An 8976-nucleotide genomic window follows, 5' to 3' on the forward strand; every position below is an offset into this window, starting at 1 on the left:
CACTGTCAGGGCGGCTAGGATCTGGAACCAACTTCCAAAAGAAGTGGTGCTGGCTCCTACCCTGGGGGTCTTTAAAAAAAGGCTGGACGAACATCTGACCAGGGTCGTTTGACCCCAGTACTCTTTCCTGCCATGGCAGGAGGTCGGACTAGATGATCTCCTCAGGTCCCTTCTGACCCTACCAACTATGAAACTATGAAACTATGTTGTCAGCTGATTTTATCATTTTAGATTTTTTTTTATTGTGATAATTTAAAACACCTCCGACATGTTTTATTTTTAGCTCCTGAATTTCTTCCATGAGGGGTTTTTTAATCATTTTAAATTTTCAATGTGGATCTGGCTTACTCCCAAAAATGTGATTTTCCCTGCTTTGCAACTATTACACCACCAGGTGAAGCTTGGGTTAACTCAGTAATCCATGGAAATCCATTGAATCTCTATTGTAATACTTCAACAAGACTCCAGGGGCTAATCTTGCAAATTTTTACTGGTGATTTAGTTCAAGGTTCAGATTAATGAAAAAAACAACTTTTTTGGATTCCAAAAAAAATGTTCCCTGTGTTTGCATGTACTTCATGGCAAAGATCAAATTGTTGTGTCAGGCAGTTCAAGACTCAGGCCAATTAAAACTACTTTTTGTTGGACTGGGTTTTTGGTTTGGCAGGGCTTGTGGGGCAGGTCAGAAGTGAGTGGGGCTGGCAGGGCTGGAAGGGTAGGGGTAACCTGGGTGCTAAACATAACTTGGGTGGTACTCCGATGAAGTACCCCCTCTCCACTTGAAGGGATTTAGCAGATGCTAGTGCGCTATGGGAGGGGTAGCCACTGATGGGGGAGCAGCTCTCCTCCTATGCCCTATAGAGCCGAGACCAATTGGAACTTAACCATATACCATTAAGGGAAAGAACAGGGTGGAATATAAACACATATGCGGGGGGCAAGGGGACCCGGGGAGATAATGATACCCCCCACTCCAGGCACCTGGGGCGGGGGGAGAAACCAGGGGAGCAGAGGGGAGTCACAGGGGTTTTAGGTGAATATGCACATATAACAGAGACAAATCAACAACAGACTTGAGGTGCAGGGTTCACAAAATATAAGATGCAGGGTTTCCCAAAATATGAAGCGCAGATCCCACAAAATTTAAGGCATAGGTACCCCAGTGGGACAGGGTAAAAGAGATGAAGGGAACCCACTCCCCAGTAGGGATTCCCTCTTGCAAGCACTTCAACCCTCTGGTGTTCTGGCTGGGAATTGAAACCAGGTCTCCCACGTAGCAGAAAAAAGCTACACCAGAGAGCTACCAATGCTTGGGCTGCTGACTCCAGCTCCAGGTTCTAGTGCCTCCAGGATCCTCCATGTGCTGTCTGCACACCAAGCTGCCTGGCTTCATGACCAGGGTGGGGGTGGGGAGGGGTTGGAAAGAAACCGAGCTGCCACCTGCAGCTCAAGGCTTTGATCCCTCCTGGAGCCACTGCACGCTACTCCTGGGAAGGTAGGGGGCTGCGGATCAGGAGCGAAGGGCCCCAGCAGTGTATGGTGAGGGCTGTGCTAAACTGTTATATGTGACATTGCACCCAGCTCTGGGGTGTATCTCAGCTCTCCGCATACACTGTTATATGCAGCTGCTACAGCCCAAAGCTAGGGCTACCCCATGTGATGCCTCTGTGGCACTGGGGGACACTCTTGGACACCCCTGACCACATGGGCTGGACCAGAAAGAATTTCCAGCTGTAATCCCAGTCCAAAGAACAGCCCAGTTCCAAGAAAACGAGAAAACTAGAAAAACCAGAGGTACGGCATGTGGTGGCCCAAGAAAGATTTCCACCTTTAATTCCAGCCCAAAAGAAATTCCTTATTTGAGTCTGTATCCTTAGTACAGTGGGCACGGGGAGGCTGTCAGTTGGCAGCCTTGCATGAACAAATCGGGCTTTGGGCCGGGCAAGTCTCTGGTCAGAGATGTCCAGGAGAGTGTCACAGAGGCATGGTGTGGGGTGATCCAAGAAGAATTTCCAGCCATAATCCCAGCCCAAAACCGGTTCCTTATTCAAGTCCATATACTTAGTACAGTGGGCATGGGGGGCTGTCAGTTGGCAGCCTGGCATGCACAAACCACGCTTTGGGCTGGGCAGGACTGTGGTCAGGGTTCTTTGGGACAGTCCCTCAGTGGCATGGACAGGAGTTTGGGGGTACACCCTACCCTGGCTGGCCACCAAACCATTGCCAAGCCTGGTCTTTCGCTGGTCTTTCCTCCCTCCCCCCTCAGTCCTCCACTTTTTGACAGCGCTTATTTTAAAGCTCAAAAATGGGGTTCTACTTGAGCTAGGCATTCTTTCCTTTGGGGATTTGCCTAGGCACTCACAGACTTTAGAGATTAATGGAGTTGCCAACATTGCTAGGTGATGGGGAAGCTGCCCATGCCAGCACTGTCCCCACACTGTTTGCCACCCTTTGACACCATGCAACCTATCGGGCTTTCTAGCAGGGGTGCACACCAGGGGTTTCATACCTCGTCTGTCAGCCCTGCTGGGGTGCTGATTTTAGGGTGACCCCACTGGACACTCAGGCAGTTCCCTCATTGCTAGGACAGCTCCCCCTGACACCAACCACAGTAGCAGACCACGGTACTGTCTCCTCATCTCTCCAGGTACAACCGTGTCGACCCAGGACTGACCCAGGTGTGCCCAGCTCTGGAGTGTAACAGCCACGTATAACAGTGTATCATGAGGACTGTGATGAAATGTTACATGCAGCCTTTGCACCCAGCCCTCAGGTGTATCTAAGCCCTCCCCATACACTGTTATATGTGGCCATTACACCCCAGAGCTAGGGTCAGCCCATGCCATACCTCTGGCACTGGGGACTCTCCTGGACACCCCTGACCATGTGGGCTGGCCCAGGAAGGATTTCCAGCTGTCATCCCAGCCCAAAAAACAGTTCCTTATTCAAGCCCATATACTTAGTATAGTATACATGGGGGGCTGTGAGTTGGCAGCCTGGCATAAACAAACAGCACTTTGTGTGGTGCAGATGTTCCTTGACCTTCAGTAGAGGCAGGCAGCTTGAAATCCAGGGAGCCTGGGGCACCCCAAAACAGTGGATGGTGAGAGCAGGCCACTCACTGTGAGCACAGGGTCCCCCACAGCCACAGGCCTGGGCAGAGTGGGGACTGGCAGGGAATTTTGCAAGTGAAATGTTTCTGGGACCTCAGAAATGTTGTGGGGTGGTTGACTGATGAACAGGCAAATAAAGTCCATGGCTCACCAAGTGCAAGTCACAAATAAGCAGGCTTTTGCCAATTCTGGGAGAGAACCCTAACATTTAGCATTGGGTGCATGTGGTATGGGTTGGGTAGCTCTGGGTAATTAATCATGGAATAGGCCTTTGGCATACCGGAAGGTAATGCGGGAATGGGGATTTGTCTCTGTGGACTGCTTGCTAGGGCATGGCTTCCTCTATTCCTGATGGGGTAAGCAACAAGAAAACAATAATATTGCTGGCCCTAGAACAGTCACATCACAGAAATCTGCTTCTAGAAGAGGAAACTATATGGCTTATTGAACTGGGCTGGTGTCTGTTCAAACTCCTAGAAAGCCAGGTTCGAAGGTCTGCCTCAAGGCACAGACTGTTGAGAGCTGTAACCTGAGCTGTGGGGGAACCGGAATTGACATGCAAATAGGGTTCCTGTGAAATGCTGATAGGACAATGCACTGTCAGATTTCAAGTCTCCCTAAAGAAAGCAGACCCAGGGTCCTTGGACTCTGCAGCGTAAAATGATGAAACCATGTCTGACTATATGAAAACAGAAATAAATAAATAAAATTGCTCAATCAAAAAGAGCATGGTCACTGACTTTTCACACTTTGGGGTGTCTCTCACTTCCAACCTGCAGCCCCTGCCCCCCAGCCATGCCAGCGCCCTCATCCAGGGCCCCAGCCAAAAATCAGCTTCATTGGAGCATTGTTAATGCAGACAAGGCAATTCAAAGGGGGTCTGGGTTTTTGGTTGTAGCTGTGTTGGTCTAAGGACACAGGCAGGCAGACTGTACTTTCAGGGATCATTTCTATAGTTGGTGACTAGAGAAATGGGTCCAAAAGTGATATCTTTTATTAGACCAACCGAGTAGTTGGAAAAAAGTTCTTGGCAAGCTTTCAGGTGCAGTCACCTTTTTCAGCCATGGGGAGTCTCTGCTGTTCTGAGACTCCAAGGAATGAGAGAAGCTAAAAGTGTAGCACGATGTCAATGAAAATGTAAATAGGGTCGGCACTCCAGGATTTGGCCAGAGTCACTCAACTGGTTTTACAGGTTCTGTTGAGGAATCTTAAGGTAATGGTCTGAGGGGGGGGATGGGAAATGGTCCTCTCCCGTCCTACAGCAGGCACAATATACAACAATCACACAGAAAACATGATCATGCTTTACAGCCAAGCCACTACCCCCCCAGGCCTGCCAGTGCCCCTCACCCCCCTCACTCCTGCTGGGGTGGCCCTACCTCTGGGATGTAACAGCCACATATAACAGTGCATGGGGAGGGCAGAGATGCGCCTAGCTCTGGGGTGTAACAGCTCCATATAACAGTGTATGGGGAGGGCTGAGAAACACCCCAGGGCTGGGTGCAACAGCCACATAACAGTTTAGCACAGCCCACACCATACACTGTTGTACATGGTCATTACAACCCAGAGCTGGGTGCATCACAGGACCCAAGCCTCTCCAAGAGTGTGTGACTCTTCTCTCCCTGCAGCCTCTCCAAGGGTGCGTGACTCTCCTCTCCCTGAAGTGGCCTGGGGGTTGTGGCACGAGCATGTGGGGGGCTGGTGGTTGGTGTGGGTGATACCACCTACTCCCCCAGCTCTGCCTGTGTCCCTCATTCCAAACCTGAAGCCCCCTGCCCCACCAGCCCTGCCAGTGCCTCTCATTCCTAGCTAACCTGCAGCCCCCCAGCCTAGCTGGTGCCCCTCACTCCTGACCCACAGCCCCCTGCACTCCCAGAAAGAGGCAGCAGTATGACTGTCAGGCAGACCCATGGCAAGCAGAGGGTTGTCGAAGGGGGACAGGAACATGCTGCTAGGGGCAAAAATAGGCTTAGAAGAAACAGGAATACCAGAGAAGAAGGGCAAGCTTTGGGGGTAGAGGACAGGAGGGAGAACAAGTATTAAATGGATCTGGTTGTAGGCTGGGGGGATATGACTGCAGACGATGATGATCTGCCAATTCAGCAGTTAAAAAATTAACATGCAAATAAACTAAGTGATAAGAAAATTCCTCTCATTGAGCCTGGGCTGTTTCTTTCTTCACCTCAACCCACACCATGCCCCTGCTGTGCGGGGGTGGGGGTGTTAGCTTATGCTGGCCACTGTGGGGGGGAGGGAGTTGGAGTAGGCTGATCGTGGCCCCCCCAACCCCACTTTGGGGGAAGCTGTCCTGGGCATGGGGATATCCAAGGAATCTTAATCAACCTCAAAAACAACCTCAGGCCACCCCCACACTGGTTCTTAGCTTTGGAAAAAAAATCTTGCTTTTTGACATGAGGATATAAATGACAGGAGACACAAGCAATGTTCCCTCTAAGGTGTAGCGCTCCATGAGCGCCGCTTCAGTCCATGAGTGCGGCGCTTCAGTCCCGCCTCCCACTTTTACTAAGCCTGGATCAGGACTACACTAACCCTAATAGACTAGAATCCTCATGTACTGGATCCTCACCATTATTCTCAGGGTTAGGGGACCCACGAGGGGCGGGGCATCCTATAGGCAGTGCGGCTCCCATGGGGGCACAAGGCTCCCCTATAAGGGAGCACGTTGTCTATAGGGTTCATAGATTGTAAGGGCTGGTAGCAACCTCGCAAAATCATTGGGTCCAGCCCCCATTGCACTAGGCAGGGAAGATAACTGAGGGTCAGGGGACCCCAGGTTAGGATTGGTTGGTTAGGGTTAGGGTCCCATGGGGGCACAGGGGCCCCCTATAAGGGAGCATGGACACCCTCTAGACAGTGGGGGCCCCTGTAGGGGAAGCTGGGGCACCCCTAGGGGCAGCAGGGTCACTATAGGAGTAGGGGTGCCTATAGGCAGCAGGGCCCCCATAGAGGCATCCTGCAGGCCCTGAGCCCCTATGGAAAGCAGGGCCCTACAGGCAGTGCCCTCTGCTCACCCAGCTCTAAGTGGCCCCTGTAGCGCTCCCAGCTGAAGAAAGCACAGAAGGACATGGCTGGTCCCCACTGCCCCCCCCCCCCCCCCCCCCCCCGCGCCACTGTCTGTGGCTGCCAGGGGGCACTTCCGGACAAGGCAGTGCAGGCAGGCACGCAGGGCAGGCACAGCCCAGGCCAGGGAGGGCGGGGGGGCAGCTCCAGCTACTTAGTGTAAAAGCAACTAAAAGGCAGGGAGTGGAACCGATCTGGCAGAGCAGCCCTAGCCCCCGCCTTGCCTTGCCACACCACAGCCCAGCTCCTCTCTGGGCGGGTGCGTGGTGTTAATAAGTTAGTGCACGGCATGGTATTAAATTGTGCGCATAGTAATGTTTCCATGATACCCAGATGCCAACACACGGGGGGGAGGGGAAGTAGCTGGACTCTTTGTATACTTATGTGTAGCCCTAAGTGTACCCTACACCCAGTGCCCGGTGCAACAAGCGTGAAGAAAAAGCAGGGGAAAGAACTGCTTTGGGACCTGGCTTGGGTAGGGCAGCAACCTCTTTGGGAAGCCTGTGGTACAGACCCCCATTGCCAATCCAGACTTGTGAGGGGGAGGCAGGCAGACTCACTCTTGCAGACCTTTGCATGAAAAGATTTCCCTCCCCACCCAGCAGCATCCCATGCAACAAGCAACAAGTGCCCAGAAAAAAGCGGGAGGCTTTGCAGGGAAGGCGGGCAGCACTGCTTATTGAACTCAACCTGCCCCGCCAAAAATGTCTCTCTCTCAAGCAAACCTGCCAACAATTATCCCCAAAAAAGCAACCGGGCACAACCCAAGAAAATAAACCAACCAAAATATCAAATCTTGTTCTAAAATGCCACCTGGCAGTAAAGTAGTACCAAAAGGGCATGAGTGCAAAATTGTTCTCGTGTGCCCCATAGCGCATTTTTCTAGTTATAGCATAAGCAGCTATTGTGTGGTAAATCACATCCACGTTAGTTTATGATGACTAAGTAAGTAAGGAAAATTAAACCAGGAGCATTTTTACCGAGTAAACACCAGTTATGTGGACAAGCGCCTTCTGTTTCTTTCTCATAGCCCTTCTTTTCTATACCTTCTCCCCTGTTACTTCTCTCTTGAGGCTCCTTTCTCTTCTAAGTCAGTGGTTCTCAACCTAGTAAGATTCAAGGCACACCTCAAAAAATGCTGTGGGGAGGCATTGTCTTTCACTTGTTTCTTGACTACAGAAAAATAATAGAGAATTATTTTGCTGCAAAGACTTAAGATCACAATAGATTGGAATATGTTAGACCCTCTGGATTCCTATTTGAAATCTTTGGGTTTATCTTGAGAATCACATGTAGGTGTTTGCACACCTAGCTACTAATAATATGCAGCACTCCATGGCACCTTTAAAAGGATCTAGCATCACCCTGGTTAAGAATCACTGCCTACATGTTCTTACACTCCCACTCAGTCCAACCCACAAACCTAATCTTCCTTCCTCTTCTCCCCTCTTTCCTCCCTATCTATATTGTCAAGACAAAACTTCCCCTCTCTAGTTTTCATTTTTCCTTCTCTTGTTTAATATACAGCCAGCTTGCTAAATTCTCTCTCCATTTCTTTCTCTGTCCTTTATATTTGCTTCTTCTTTCATTTTGGTTCCATGGAACTCCTTTTATACTAGGGTTCCCAAGGTTGTTAACCTTGCTACAGATCAGCTGGTGCTAACAACAGCGGAGGGGTGGGGGTGGGAATATTTGCAAAATTTTGCCAGGGCAGACACAACCTGTGGTGACTGAAGAACTAGCATGTGATGATGTGAAATGAAGAAAGATACTGACAGTGAGAGAGTCTACGTATCAGTTTAGATCAGACAGTTGTGTTGGCACTTTGTATGTATTCAGAGCTGCTTAACTCGAATGACCAATTAATATTTGGGAGGAAGGAACACACTCAATACAGCCTAGTGTTAATTAAAATAAAAGAACTCACTGTGAATAGCACTGATATGTCCAAGATGTCCTTGTAAGAAGGTGCTTGGTCCCTCAAGGGCTTGCAACTCAGCTGCAGGTGAAATTGTCTGCCTGGCTGGGAAGCTGGGAGCCAGCTGGAACTGATGACCAGGTAATGAGGGTACAGCCATAGAAAGCCTTAAGAAGGCCAAGGCAGGAATGTGGAGGAGTCTAGAGAAAACTGTTCTCTTTCCTAACTTGGGTGATGATAGAGACTTTGGGTTTCATTTGCTTAGTGTGGCTTTGAGAACGTTTCTGCGAAGAATAAATTAGTCTGAGAATGTGACAGAAGCACTACCTGTTTCAGACAGCAGGGTAATCAGTCTCCTTCCTAAATAAGACTTGGTCTTCCCGATCCTTCTAAGTAAGAATCAAACAGAAACAGGAAACCATTTAAGTAATACTTTCAGGGCTTTTGCTATCTTTTAAATGTTAGAGTGATACATCCACTTTTTCTCAAAAATCCTTTCTTAGTTGATGTTTAGGCAACACTGCCTTAGTCCCAGATACATTGGTGCTGATTTTTTTTCCAGCCCATTATGCCAGGGTAAATCCATTCTAGAGTAATTCAAGTCTAGTGAAATGGGGAATCAGGTTGAGGAATTGGGTTGTACCTCCTATCAGAAGACTATTTGGATTGAGCATGGGATTTTTAGTAGTGCTCACTGTTAGATTCAATTCTGCTCCCAAGAAACCAAAGGGAATTTCATTGCTGACTTCTCTGAGAGCAATCAGGCAAGTGCTGAGGTTTCCAAAAGCACTCAAGTGATCAATTTTTGCTGGTCCCTTTCTCAGTGCATTTTGCTCTTCGGGTGTTTCCTCCTTAGCCCCT

At 49.6% G+C, this 8976-nt stretch overlaps 1 protein-coding gene and 1 pseudogene across 1 annotated transcript in view; one reads left to right on the top strand and one right to left on the bottom strand.

Moving 5' to 3' along the window:
• Positions 1-8401, bottom strand: part of ADGRG1 (adhesion G protein-coupled receptor G1) — a 32166-nt gene extending 23765 nt beyond the window's left edge. The window contains exon 1 of the mRNA XM_025199744.1: positions 8125-8401. The gene's annotated coding sequence lies outside the window, so the exon portion shown is untranslated. The remainder of the gene's footprint in view (positions 1-8124) is intronic.
• On the top strand, positions 4039-4130 carry LOC112549701 (annotated as a pseudogene).
• Positions 8402-8976: the final 575 nt, after the last annotated feature.

The sequence above is a fragment of the Alligator sinensis genome, unplaced genomic scaffold (genome assembly GCF_000455745.1).
Source record: "Alligator sinensis unplaced genomic scaffold, ASM45574v1 scaffold203_1, whole genome shotgun sequence".
Lineage (NCBI taxonomy): Eukaryota > Metazoa > Chordata > Crocodylia > Alligatoridae > Alligator > Alligator sinensis.